The sequence below is a fragment of the Mercenaria mercenaria genome, chromosome 2 (genome assembly GCF_021730395.1).
Source record: "Mercenaria mercenaria strain notata chromosome 2, MADL_Memer_1, whole genome shotgun sequence".
Classification (NCBI taxonomy): domain Eukaryota; kingdom Metazoa; phylum Mollusca; class Bivalvia; order Venerida; family Veneridae; genus Mercenaria; species Mercenaria mercenaria.
Window position 1 is genome coordinate 56,507,606 of NC_069362.1, and position 14,459 is coordinate 56,522,064.

Genomic DNA, 14,459 nt, shown 5'->3' on the forward strand with positions numbered 1-14,459 from the left:
TCCTTAACCAGACATTGCAACTGGTTTTACCTAGATTATTAATCCAATATATCTTTAAAAAAAACAATTCATTTTAAAAAGATCTTAAAGATTTGACTTTTTATTGGACAATGATTTAACCAACTTGTTGTTGGTCTTTGTTTTTTTAGGTCGTTTCTTTTTAATATGATGGAAACTGCAGCTGGAATCAAGTATATAATTTACTGAGATAGGCTAACTGATACACTGCAAAAAAAAAGATATGCTCTGAGGGAAATGAATTTTCAAATTCTGACTAATTCCAGCAATAACTCTGAAGATTCAAGTCTAAACAGACTGGCTATACAGTGAATAATGAAGGTAGTGTATGCTCCAGAGAAAAATATGTTACAAAAAATATTGATGTTAAAAAACTGGCCACAATTACTAATTTTGAACTGTACTCAAATACTTACAATGATACATGTACCTCTTTTATTAAGTAAACTTACAGGCCTTGAAATGTGTCTTAAGATATTAATTCAACATAAAGACTTATACATTAAGTAACCTTAAAGACCTTGAACTTTTGTCTTCATATATTAATGCAAGCTAAAGGCTGTGCCACTGTGTTCTTTTCCATTAAGACCCAATGCCACTCATACAATTTACACACACCTTATTATCAATTATTCTACAATACTTTGCCATTATTTGCCAGATAATATCTTGTCAATGTGTTTCAAACAAAATATTTTTAAACAGACAATGCAGCTTATATTCTATGGTAAGAACAAACTGTGCCAAAATTAAAAGAAAAAAAAACAAGAGCTGTCTCCGTAGGATGACATGCCCCCGATGGCACTTTGAATGAATAGTTATGGCCGATGTTAAGAGTTTTGGACCTTTGACCTACGGAGCTGGGTCTTGCGCGCGACACATCGTCTTACTGTGTCACACATTCATGCATAGTTATTTTAAAATCCATGCATGAATGACAAAGATATGGACCGGACATGCCCATCAATGCACTATCATGAAAAATGATCTTTAACGTCTAAGTGTGACCTTGACCTTTGAGCTACGGACCTGGGTCTTGCGCACTGCACGTCGTCTTACTGTGGTACACATTCATGCCAAGTTATTTGAAAATCCATCCATCGATGACAAAGATATGGACCTGATACGCCCATCAATGCACTATCCTTTAACGTCTAAGTGTGACCTTGACCTTTGAGCTACGGACCTGGGTCTTGCGCACTGCACGTCGTCTTACTGTGGTACACATTCATGCCAAGTTATTTGAAAATCCATCCATCGATGACAAAGATATGGACCGGACACGCCCATCAATGCACTATCCTTTAACGTCTAAGTGTGACCTTGACCTTTGAGCTACGGACCTGGGTCTTGCGCAATGCACGTCGTCTTACTGTGGTACACATTCATGCCAAGTTATTTGAAAATCCATCCATCGATGACAAAGATATGGACCGGACACGAAAATTGCGGACGGACCGACAGACTGACAGACCGACAGACAGACAGACGGTTCAAAAACTATATGCCTCCCTTCGGGGGCATAAAAAGCAAAAACAACAACAATATTTTAACATCAATTTATTTCACTATGTTTTAAATTACATTGCCAATTTTCAGTAATTAATGGTACTCTTACTGCAACACCACAAAAAAATCCCCAAGGACCCGAGTGGAACTGCCATGCACAAAATTTTTAACAGCAATTTTCCAGTTTAAAGTTTACAAATTGTGGCCTTCAGTATCAAAGAATAGTGTTTCTACCCCAAAACTTCATTCCCTTCTGACAGATATAGAATTTTAGACATTAATATAAAATACAAGACTGTATAAATTTTAATGAACAGCAACCTACACTTCACTCCGATATCAAACAATTCAAGGGCCATAACTCTGATTCATCTCGTTATTAGATTTGGTCTTGATATTAACAATCTGACAAACTTTTGATAAAATAGATTAAAAAGTTAGAGAGTGCACGAATATTTTGGATACTGCCACTTCCACCACACATACCCATCCTGAGTGTGATCCAATAGCACACATCATGAAGACAGGCTTTAAAAGTTAATGATGGTATACTTGCTTGCTGGACTAGAATTTTAATAATTTTGCACTTTAAAAAAAATATTTTTACTAACATTCCCCCACATGCTTCTTCTGTAAACATTTGTTAAATCATCAGATACTGTTATTATATGAGAACTACCAACCTGAAGCAGATATAGAAATGATTCACACAATTAAGCTTAATTTCTTTGCAGTATTACCTGCTGTGTTTGTAAAACTGACATTATTTTTAAGAACATAATATTTCCATCTTTGCTTTAAAGTCATTCCCCACCCCACTATTGCATAGGATAAACACTTGTCCCATTTAGCATTTTGTATATATTCAAACCTCAAAATTCAAATTTACTGATACCTTAAGTTTCATAACTATTAGGTGTGAAGATTTTTGTCAGATATAGGTAGAAATTGTTGAAAACTATTTAAAGGACTGAAAGACTTGGATTAAGAAAGAGATTACTGGTATATAATACAGCCAGATGAATAGTAGGAAAGATAGCTAGATAGATAAAGAAAACACCTTGGCTAGCATCACAGGGAAACCTATTATTAGTAGTGCCATGGAATAGCTAGCTAGATGCTTTAGCAACAAAGGAAAGATAGCTAGAGTAAACACCTTGGCTAGCATCACGGGAAAACCTACTATTAGTAGCGCCATGGGATAGCTAGCTAGATGTAAAATATAAAAGCTTGGTGGGTGTAATAACGGCACTTTAGAAAACAAAGGAAAGATAGCTGAGTTAACACCTGGCTAGCATCAGGGGAAAAAACCCTACTATTAGTAGCGCCGTGGGATAGCTCGATAGATGGGGCAATATAAAAGCGGGGTAAGTACAAAGCAAGAGTAAAGGAACCCATGCCCTCAGTCCTTCATATTTTTCTATCAATGCAGACTAAATTTGTGTAAACTATTTACTGCAAACTAACCCTCGGATGTTATGTAATGTAGTAAAAGATGTTAACCTACAACCCAAATAGTAGTTCTCATATTATAATTATATTTTCTATAAATTTACATTACAATTATTATACCATCAGTACAATAGCATAATCCCATACTGTAAAGTGATTTTTAGCTCTTGTGTCCAGCAATAAAGTGATACTGAATTCATTTAATAACTAGTTTCCTTTTGAACAGGTTAATTGAATATTAAAATCAATCTTACTAATATCTGGCCATAGCTTCATCTCTTAAACCAAATACAATTGATTATTGCATAAAACATTCATTATGGCAGCATTTGTACATGTTATTACTAAGAAGAGATCCTTAGATCCCACATGACCTTGACTTGAACTAACAGCTAAATTCTGTATGTATGGAAAACATTTTTGCAAAATATTTCTACAGAACTGCAGGATATAAACTATTTCTATGTTTGTTAAGCATTGGAAGAAGTGAAATGTAGGTTTCTTATATGCATGTACTGTATTACACCAATTAGAAAAAAAGTCAAATCTAAAAGAACATGCCCGCAGCTTATTCCAAAAGTTAAATAATGAGCAGACATTGTCAAATGTATTCTCAAATAATGTAATTCGTCACATAATTTGCTAAAGGTTGATGTGAGAATGAATTATAATTTGATATGTTTATGATTCTTCTTAATCCAAACTGTCAACACCCCTATCTGCCCATGAACAACTGCTGTTTTAAATTCTAATGCATTGTACTTAGTTTTTCCAGAAATGCCCTATCTATTGCATCTACCTGTTTAATAATGATAACACATATTGCTTTTCATAAATGTGCAGTGGTAATATAAAGTTGTTCCAATATCAACCTTAAATAGACTAATATTCATTCATTTTCAACAGATATTGGATGCAAACAAAAGTAACCAAAATGAAGTTCTAAATTATCCTATTTAATGATATTCAATTTTTTTCTTTATCAAAATATATTGTATTAATCAAATACTACGGTAATTAAACATTACACGCATTGACTATATTTCACTCATTAAGGAGGTAGGTTACCTTGTTACAAGGTTAATTCAAATTAGTTGAACGCAGCATTCTTTTGTATTTTCGTGTAAATGAATTTTTAAAACTGCTACAATCTCAATTTCGTTTGTCTCTGTCCCTTAAAGTTCAATTTTTATCCAGGTTTAAAGAACATGATCCTCCAAAGGTATTTCATATTGAAAGAAGAAGGAAAATACGGATATTTAAAACTTTTCAGTGTATTTTAGTTTCATTGATATCCGTAGAAGTCTGCATAATTGATAATGTTACTAATAATGCACTTAGCTGTCTAATATAAGCTTAAATGTATATGTCACGGGCTCGTGTTTCCATGGTACGCATTTTCTCTCTTTTTAAACAACTATTGTATAAAAATGGGTTTTTGACGGCTTCAGTGCCATTCTGTTAATGACAAACATGGAATATTGGGTAATATTTTAGCAAAATACCAGCACTTTAATGGTCCCCTATTTTTCTTAATGTTTAAAGTAACCATGGCAACAGAGATGTTTAAAATAGCTTATATCTTGCTTTTTGTCGTAATTTCTTATAAAAAGTATTGAATAAGATATCTTTCTAGTTGATGTAGCATTAAAACTATTATTTCTAAGTAAGTCATATTTTCGTGTTATATTGCATGTATTCAAAACAAATTTCCAGCTTAGAATACTTACAGCAGTACCCCTCGTTTGGAGTTTTTCATGGAAAAATCGTTCAGCATGCTGCTATTATTCTCATGGATATTGTTCAAATGAAAATAAAAGCCGAAGCTGTGTTTCTTTAAATAGACCAGTGTCAACGCTTTTTAATTTTACATTTAGATACATAGGTCACGGGCTTCGTTTCCATGGTAACATCAATTCAAATCAAGAAACCACAATTTTCTACTGAATTTGAACATTTTAGATCTTATTTTAGTACATAAGTAGCAAATTATCAACGGAACCTGAAATATAGGTATTACAAATCAACTGCTAGATTTTTATTTGAAAAATGGCCGTACAAGTAACCTTTCACCTAACTATATTCCAAATAAACATTGTTTATCATCATCCATTTCTTATATTCCGCATAACATTTCAATATAAATTACATAAAGAAGCAAAATATTGATTATTATCAGAGCAAAAGACACATAAAAAATATTTCAGCAAATAATGGTTATTCGGAAATAGTTAAAATAAAGAAATGCACAGAATTACATACTTTCAAGATAAAAGCATTAATTTTTGCGCGGTACTGACACGTAACGTCATGACGTTAATGATGTCATTTTAAGGCAACATTGTTTTGAAGCGTTTCTGCGGCAATTTATTCATTATTTCTGCATTATTAAACCATAAAGCATCAGATCGAAGACAGGTTCATGATTTGTTTTCAGAAGAATGAATATACAAACACATTTAGTTTGTCGTAAACATCGTCGTAAATCGTCATGTTAGCTTCCGGTTGGACATGCGCACATACAAATATGAAGGTAACCTACCTCCTTAATATAAAGAAATTTCTAAAGTATGCAGTGACATATTAGCTTCAATGAAAATCAGTGGCATAAACCTTTCTCAAAGTGAATGTGGTACTTGTAAACTGATGCAAAGGACTCAAGTTTCCATGGTTACATGTTACCATAACTCCATAAACCAAGCAATGTTCAATGTTGATGTCAAGTTTTCTTAAAAATCAGTACTTGCTTGAAACAGTTATATACTGGACAAAACAACAACAACAAAACAAAAAAACAATTTGACTTCTAAATATGACCTTGACCTTTGAGCAGAAAGTCTGGAATCTTGTAATGAGGATTATTTATTCTTTCAGTTTCTTCAGTAAAGATCAGAGTATAGCAAAAATCCTCACTTGGCCGTAACCTTTAAGAAAACAAAATGACCTTTACTATTACTGATTTGCATAGAAAATTTAGCTAGGCAGAATATGAAATATCAACACAGTTATACCCCTTACACAGATTGAACAATGTTAAATCTACTTAAAGACTGCTGCTTTAGTCAAAAAATTCACTTAAGACCTTGTTGCTTTATGTACTAAATAAATTCACTTAAAGACCTTGCTGCTTTATGTTACAAATAAATTCACTTAAGACCTTGCTGCTTTATGTTACAAAATAATCACTAAAGACCTGCTTTTTTACAAATAAATCTACTTAAAGACCTTGCTGCTTATGTTACTAAATAATTCCTTAAAGACTTCATTTCACTTAAAGACCTTGGCTGTTCATTTAAAAATAAATTCATTAAAGACCTTGCTGCTTATGTTACAAAATAAATTCACTTAAAGACCTTGCTGCTTTATGTTACAAAATAAATCTACTTAAAGACCTTGCTGTTTTATGTTACAAAATAAATTCACTTAAAGACCTTGCTGCTTTATGTTACAAAATAAATTACTTAAAGACCTTGCTGTTTAGTTACTAAATAAATTCACTTAAAGACCTTGTTGCTTTATGTTAAAAAATTTAAATTCACTTAAAGACCTTGCCTGCTTTATGTTACAAATAACTCTACTTAATGACCTTGCTGTTTTATGTTACAAAATAAATTCACTTAAAGACCTTGCTGCTTTATGTTACAAAATAAATCCACTTGCCATTGTAAGTTTAAAACAAATAACCTTACCACTGTAACACAAACAAAAATTTTAGAAGTAATTTGTGTGACAAAAAATCTAATCCTGCCACTTTTGCAACATTACTAATTCAACTAGTCTGTCCATTGTTTTAAAAGCAATTTTGAATTTGATATTCATTTACTGTACTTAAGTACTTTTAACAATATAATTCATTCAACATTCCACTCACTGTATACTTTATAAAATAATTTGTTCAACATTCATAAGTCAATTTAATCAACATTCATTAACTGTATTTTATAAAACGTTCATTGAACATTCATTTACTATGTTTTACAGGAAAATTAAATTATTATTAGTTTTACATTTTCAGCTATATTCCAGTGAAAAAATCAGTAAACATTTATTTTATGATATATCATCTTTGAAACCTAAAATGTCAGAATTTATACCTTCATGTTGCTATTTTGAAAAAATTCAGTTGCTGATATTAACCTTTATTCTACCATGTCATCCCTAGTTTTTGAAATTTAGATAAAAAATATTAACAAGAGGACCATGATGGTCCTGAATCGCTCACCTCTTCCCACATGATCCAGTTTTGAGTACGACGTCGTTTTTTCTATTATTTGACATAGTGACCTAGTTTTTGAAGGCACGTGACCCAGTTTTGAACTTGACCTAGATATTATAAAGATAAAAATTCTGACCAATTTTCATGAAGATCCATTGAAAAATATGGTCTCTAGAGAGGTCACAAGGTTTTTCTATTATTTGACCTATTGACCTAGTTTTTTAAGGCACGTGACCCAGTTTCAAACTTGACCTAGATATCATCAAGGTGAACATTCTGACCAATTTTCATGAAGATCCATTAAAGGGTATGGCCTCTAGAGAGGTCCACAAGGTTTTTGTATTTCAAGACTACTGACTAGTTTTTGATCGCAGTTGACCCAGTTTCAAATTAAACCTAGATATCATCAAGATAACATTCAGGACCAATTTTCATACAGATCCTGAAAAATATGGCCTCTAGAGAGGTCACAACGTTTTTTCATTATTTGACCTACTGACCTACTTTTTGATGGCATGTGACCCACTTTCGAACTTGACCTAGATATCATCAAGGTGAACATTCTGACCAATTTTTATGGAGATCCATTCACAAGTATGGCCTCTAGAGAGGTCACAAGGTTTTTCTATTTTTAGACCTACTGACCTAGTTTTTAACCGCACATGACCCTGTTTCGAATCTGACCTAGATTATCATCAAGATGAACATTCAGACCAACTTTCATGAAGATCCATTGAAAAATATGGCCTTTAGAGAGGTCACAATGTTTTTCTATTATTTGACCTACTGACCTAGTTTTTGACCGCACGTGACCCACTTTCAAACTTGACCTAGATATCATCAAGATGAACATTCAGACCAACTTTAATACAGATCCCATGGAAAATATGGCCTCTAGTTAGGTCACAAGGTTTTTCTATTATTTGACCTACTGACCTATTTTTTGATGGCACGTGACCCACTTTCGAACTTGACTTAGATATCATCAAGGTGAACATTCTGACAAATTTTCATGAAGATTTCATGAAATATATGGCCTCTAGAGAGGTCACAAGGTTTTCCTATTTTTAGACCTACTGACCTAGTTTTTGACCGCACGTGACCCAGTTTCGAACTTGACCTAGATATCATCAAGATGAACATTCAGACCAACTTTCACACAGATCCCATGAAAAATATGGCCTTTAGAGAGGTCACAAGGTTTTTCTATTATCTGACCTACTGACCTAGTTTTTGAAGGCACGTGACCCAGTTTCAAACTTGACCTAGATATCATCAAGGTGAACGTTCTGACCAATTTTCATGAAGATCTTGTGAAATATATGGCCTCTAGAAAGGTCACAAGGTTTTTCTATTTTTAGACCTACTGACCTAGTTTTTGATGGCACGTGACCCAGTGTCGAACTTGACTTAGATATCATCAAGATGAACATTCAGACCAACTTTCATACAGATCCCATGAAAAAATATGGCCTTTAGAGAGGTCACAACGTTTTTCTATTATTTGACCTACTGACCTAGTTTTTGATGGCACGTGACCCAGTTTCGAACTTGACCTAGATATCATCAAGATGAATGTTCTGACCAACTTTCATGAAGATCTTGTGAAATATATGGCCTCTAGAGAGGTCACAAGGTTTTTCTATTTTTAGACCTACTGACCTAGTTTTTGATGGCACGTGACCCAGTTTCGAACTTGACCTAGATATCATCAAGGTGAACATTCTGACCAACTTTCATAAAGATCCATGAAAAATGTGGACCTCTAGAGTGGTCACAAGCAAAGTTTACGGACGGACGGACCACGCACGGACTGACGGACGGACGACGCGCGATCACAAAAGCTCACCTTGTCACTTTGTGACAGGTGAGCTAAAAAAATACAGGCACGCGCAACTATAAAAAAAACTGCTGTACTCCAAATTAGATAATTTTTTGATCTTTTTTGTTTTTCAGTGCAAACCAAACACTACTGTAGATTACAGTCATAATGACTGAAATTTAAGCAATGCACAAAAAGATAAAAAAAATATAAAAAAACTGTCACTATTTCACAGGTAAAAAATGTTAATGTAGGGATAATTTTGATGGGTTGGTCGGAGCACAGAGAAAAATACTGCTAAAAGCACATCCTGGCCAAAACTGCCCTTAAAATACTCTATGGTAGTTTCCTGAAACCAATTGCCAGCATCTCTTTGCTTATCCTACCATATCACAAAAGTAAGATTATATATAAATGTAAAATGTGGTAGTTTAACTTCCAAGACCAGTAGGCAGTTACTATCACTATGATAATTGATAAACTGACTCACTCTACCACAGTCCTAAAACCTAATACTAATAATATTATGATGAAATAATACAATACAATAAATGGACAAAAATGGCTGAAACGGTCCCTAACACTGCAAAATATAAAAACTCTTGTCATTTTTTGACAGGCCAGTTAACTTACAAGTTGATGATTTTCACTAAACTTTGATGGCTTAACTTACTACATTTTCATGTGCAAGCATAATGACATGGTAGTGTAATATCCCTAAGACTGTCAAGATTGACAGTGGCTAGAAAAAAAAGTATACTACACGTCCATGAAGCTGCCAGTCTCTATAAACCAAAAAGCCAAACTTTCTGGCAGTCTTTACAGCAGTAACTCGTCAGCAGTCAGGATCGATGACTCATAAAATATCTTACGTGTACTCAAATGACTAAATACTTTCATAAAAACAGTGGCACTTAACACCTTACGCTACCTTATCATCCTTATCTATTGAAATTTAGACCAAAATAAATGAATTCTGGCAAAAATGTCCTTAAATTGTGGTGATATGGTAGTTCTCTGAAACCAACAGCCAGTTTTTGTTTTGCCTCATCCTACCATATCCCTAACAGTGAAATTATTACTAAATGCAAGAAGTAATAACTTTTCTACCTTAACCAATGATCTGTTGCTTTGGATTTTCACTAAACCGCCTGGCTGCAAGCATTGACAAAGTAAATGATAAGGTAGTTATCTTAACAGTATATTGTGTTTTTAAAGAACATTGGCAGACACCTTTCTTTCAACATAAATACATGTATTACATACACCTTACAATAAATTCAGTGTCTCCACTTGGGAGAAAAGCTGTATGCTTTAAGTAGGGTTATCTCCCTATGTAGTATATACTACTGGAAGAAATATATTGCAGTAAAAATTTAATTATGGTGGGTTGTAACAACAATAACTGATCCTAAAATTATTACAATGGCTGACACTTTTATACTGAGACACCTTTAAAGTGGCCGACATTTAAGTGGACATCCTAAAATATAACTGTACTCTTCTAAACCAAATTAATAGCAGCTTTACCCACTATGTAATGAAATTCATTTCAGAAATACCATGAAAAATATTGTGGTTTGATCCGTTCATGAAATAACATTTATTATATAGCATGGAACTTATCCTACATTACACTCTTTGTGCCCACAACCTCCCCAATGTCGAGATATTATTACAAATTACTAACTGCTTATCACAACTTATCCATTGTGACTGCTTGCAATCTGCCATGCTAAATCTATCTTATATACTTGGGTTGTTTAAATTTACAATTGCAAACAAAGGTTATATTAAATTGTTTAATTTTACTTCTAATAATGGTTGTAGTTTCCAAAATAAAAATTTCTTGCTACAAATCAAAAATCTTGCAATGTCTGTAAAAGAAACCTTAACATTCAGCAAATAAGCAAATGTTATCTATAGAAGTACATAATGAGCTAAATCTGCAAGAATCCTAAACTGATACTATGTGATTGGCAGAATTAATATTTGCAAAGACAGTACTATTGAACAGAAAACTTGATTTTGACTAATTCAAAGGCAGTAACTCTTAGAATACTATTCTTAACTGGCTTCAAATTCTACCAAGACATAAACATGGATATCTTTTATAAAGTTTGGATTAAGTGAAAGGTATGTGTGGATACAGTATGACATATTCTCCTGTAAATTGCTTGCAAGATGACTGAAAAAAAAAAAACAACAAAAAAAAATATTGAAGTTTTATTTATTTATGACCATAATCTGTAGATACAGGTCCAACTGACTGGTTATTAGTAGAAACTTCAATCATACTTAAAGACCTTTTCATTGGTCTGAGACATTAAACCAAGCACCGAGTCACTGACCTTTGGCTGTATTTTAACACATTAATTAATGTAATGCAAGACCATTTACCTGGTTTAAAACTTATTTAGAAAGGATACTTCATAAATTAAAGACTTTTTTCTGCCACCTTTCTGAATTCGCTTAATCTTGGGGATATAACCTTAGAAATACTAGAAGTTACTGGCTCAGTCTGTCCAAGGTTTAGTTTATAGTAATACATCTCTGTAAGTTTGGTTGATTTGTTTTTGGGTTTAATGCCATTTTTCAACAGTATTTCGTCATGTAAATGCGGTAAGTTTGTTGAGGCATTGTTACCCCCCATCCATTATCCGCCCTTTACAGTCAATTATGCCAAACATTTGAACTAGAATATTTACTTAAGTTATATAAAATTGCAAATATCCTGGAAAGTTTCATAAACAGTGTAGCCAGTCTTTGTATCGAAATGACGAAACTATCCTCTAAAGTGTAATACAATGGAATGTTACCACTAGTAATAAATAATTTCTGTTGCCTTATCCTATGATGGACAATGTCATTAAAAGCCTTTTAACACAATACAGGAACAGAAGCAGTGTCCCCATAGCTTTTTTCTGTATTTTTTTCTAAAGATGACCATACTTTTTTTTCAACAGTTGCTAATTACGACCCTACAAAGATAACCACCTAAAACAGGACCAGTATCATCTTAAACAAACTAACAAATTTCATCTTGCTTTTAAAATGGATAATTTTGCAGTTGCAGAAACATGAACCAGTTAAATCGTCTTCACATATCCCTTATTCAGTTTACAATACTTTTAGAAAAATGAACCGTCATCCTGAGGAATTGGAAATTTTCTGTCACATTTTAAGTAATGAATTTTTATTTTACCACCTAAAATTAATCAGCATAATATAATCTAAAAGACATGTTCCTTTTACTCTGTACTAGCTGTAAAATTAGTGAAGACAAATTCTGTAATGTCTTACACACACCATTATAAATGCCTGGAAATGTCCTGGAATATGCAATATAATGAACCACTTACTGTAGCTAGTCTTTTCGCTATTGCAAATAATCACCCATTCTTGAGGAACAGACCAACACTCCATATACCTTTTTATTATGCTTAACATTTGTGTAAAGTTTCATTGTAATCCACTGAAATGTTCAAAAATTTAATAAGTCAAGTAATATAGAAGCACCCTTGTGTGTGACCTTGACATACAAGCTACTGACCTGAATTATTTTGCATGACATGCCTAACATTTACGGAATCTTTTATTAGTCGATACACAATTAAAATACTTTGAGCAGATAAACTATTTACATACCAACAGTGTGATAATTTGAACACATTTTGAATTGCACACTATACTTATTTTGACTTGGACCTTTATGAATAGAAAGAACAGACAAGCAAAGTGTGGGATGTGTGCTGGGAAACAGTGCAATGCAAGGGAAGATGCAAGGGAAGGATGTCACTTACTCAACTGAGTTCCAAGTCAGGTTTAAGTATAACGGCTAATCATATTCAGAGTTTTTATAATTCCACCAGAACCTTACGAAAATAGAAATGTTAACTGGCAAGTGTATATTATGCAAAAAGCTGCCTGCCCCACCTAAGATTTTATTAATTCGAATATTTCAGAAATGTTTTTTTAAAAGAAAAACAAGGGCATTCAATTTGTTGTGGTTTTGTCTATAAGTACATCTTATGTGCAAAATTTTAGTAATTTCTATTGATATTAATACAATCAATTTGCTTTTTAATTGTATATGGTTCAGTGAGCATAAAAGATCATGTTTTCCAAATTAAGAAAATCTGCTTTTAGACGATATTATGATAAAAACCTGAAAAGTGTGTTTAGTTGATACAATGCTTTTAAAGAATAATACTTTGTAAGTGCTTATAATTTCAGTTGACTACGACTTACACATCTAACCTGACGTTTTATGGGATCCTAACTGGCTCAGGGGCCGATTTTTGCCAATAAGACAATGACTGGTTAATTGGATATTTACTGTAGAGCCAACACAATCGGCTCACAATTTTAGATAATACTGTTCCAATTAACTCAAATGCTTTTTAGACAAAACCGGTTCAGAACATGCATATCAGGACAAATCATTTAGGGGGTAATGGACCTACACAAGTGTTCAGAGGATTCTGTTTATAGCCAAATAAACTTTTCTGAACATTTAAAAGGATACTGGTTCAAATCACTGCAAATTTTAGATGCTGATGGTTCAGAATATAAATTGTTTTTCATAATGTAAAATTTCAGAGAATACTGGTTTAAAGCCAAACAAACTTTTCTGAACATTTTAAGAAGTACTGGACCAATCAACTGTAAATTTTAGATGATGTGGTTCATTGGTAAAACGTTTCTTTCCACATGAAATTTCCAGACAATACGGTACTGGTTAAGAGCCAAACAAGTTTTTCTAAATTGTTTTTTTAAAAACTGGTCAAAATTAACTGCATTTTTTTATGATGATTACAGTTCTGAATGTAAAATGTTTTTTTGTTCATATAGCTTTCGAGGATACTGGTTTAGAGCCAAACAAGCTATTGTGAAAGTTTAAATTTAGAGAATACATACCGCAGTTCTCAAATTCACTTCAAATTAGATGACGATTGTTCAGAATGTAAAATGATTTTCCCATGTAAATTTTTGAGAATATAAATATGGTTTACAGCCAAACAATGCTTAGAGAACACTGGGCCAATTCAACTGCAAACAATGCTGAAGTTCAGGATTAAAATATTTTTAATTTTTAAGTTACCTTAATCTCTTAAAACCAACCTTCTGACATGCTTCAAGTTGGTTAGGCAAAAAATACCTCTTTATTAGTGTTAACAAGGGCTTTCTCAACTGACATAGTAACAGATATTTCAGTTTACATGACCAATTACTACTTGGAATTACATTCTTGAAAGACCTCATGTAGGTTAGGAGAAAGTAACTAGTTTCTCCACTCCAGTTCTGTAATAATGGACCTTTTGACCTAGCTTACTCCCTATTCCCATCTTTCTTAACCCACAGGAACAACCTTTATCTAAACCCTTCCCGGGAGAAGATTGTAGACCAGTTGCTCTAACACGGCTCCATTTACGGATTATA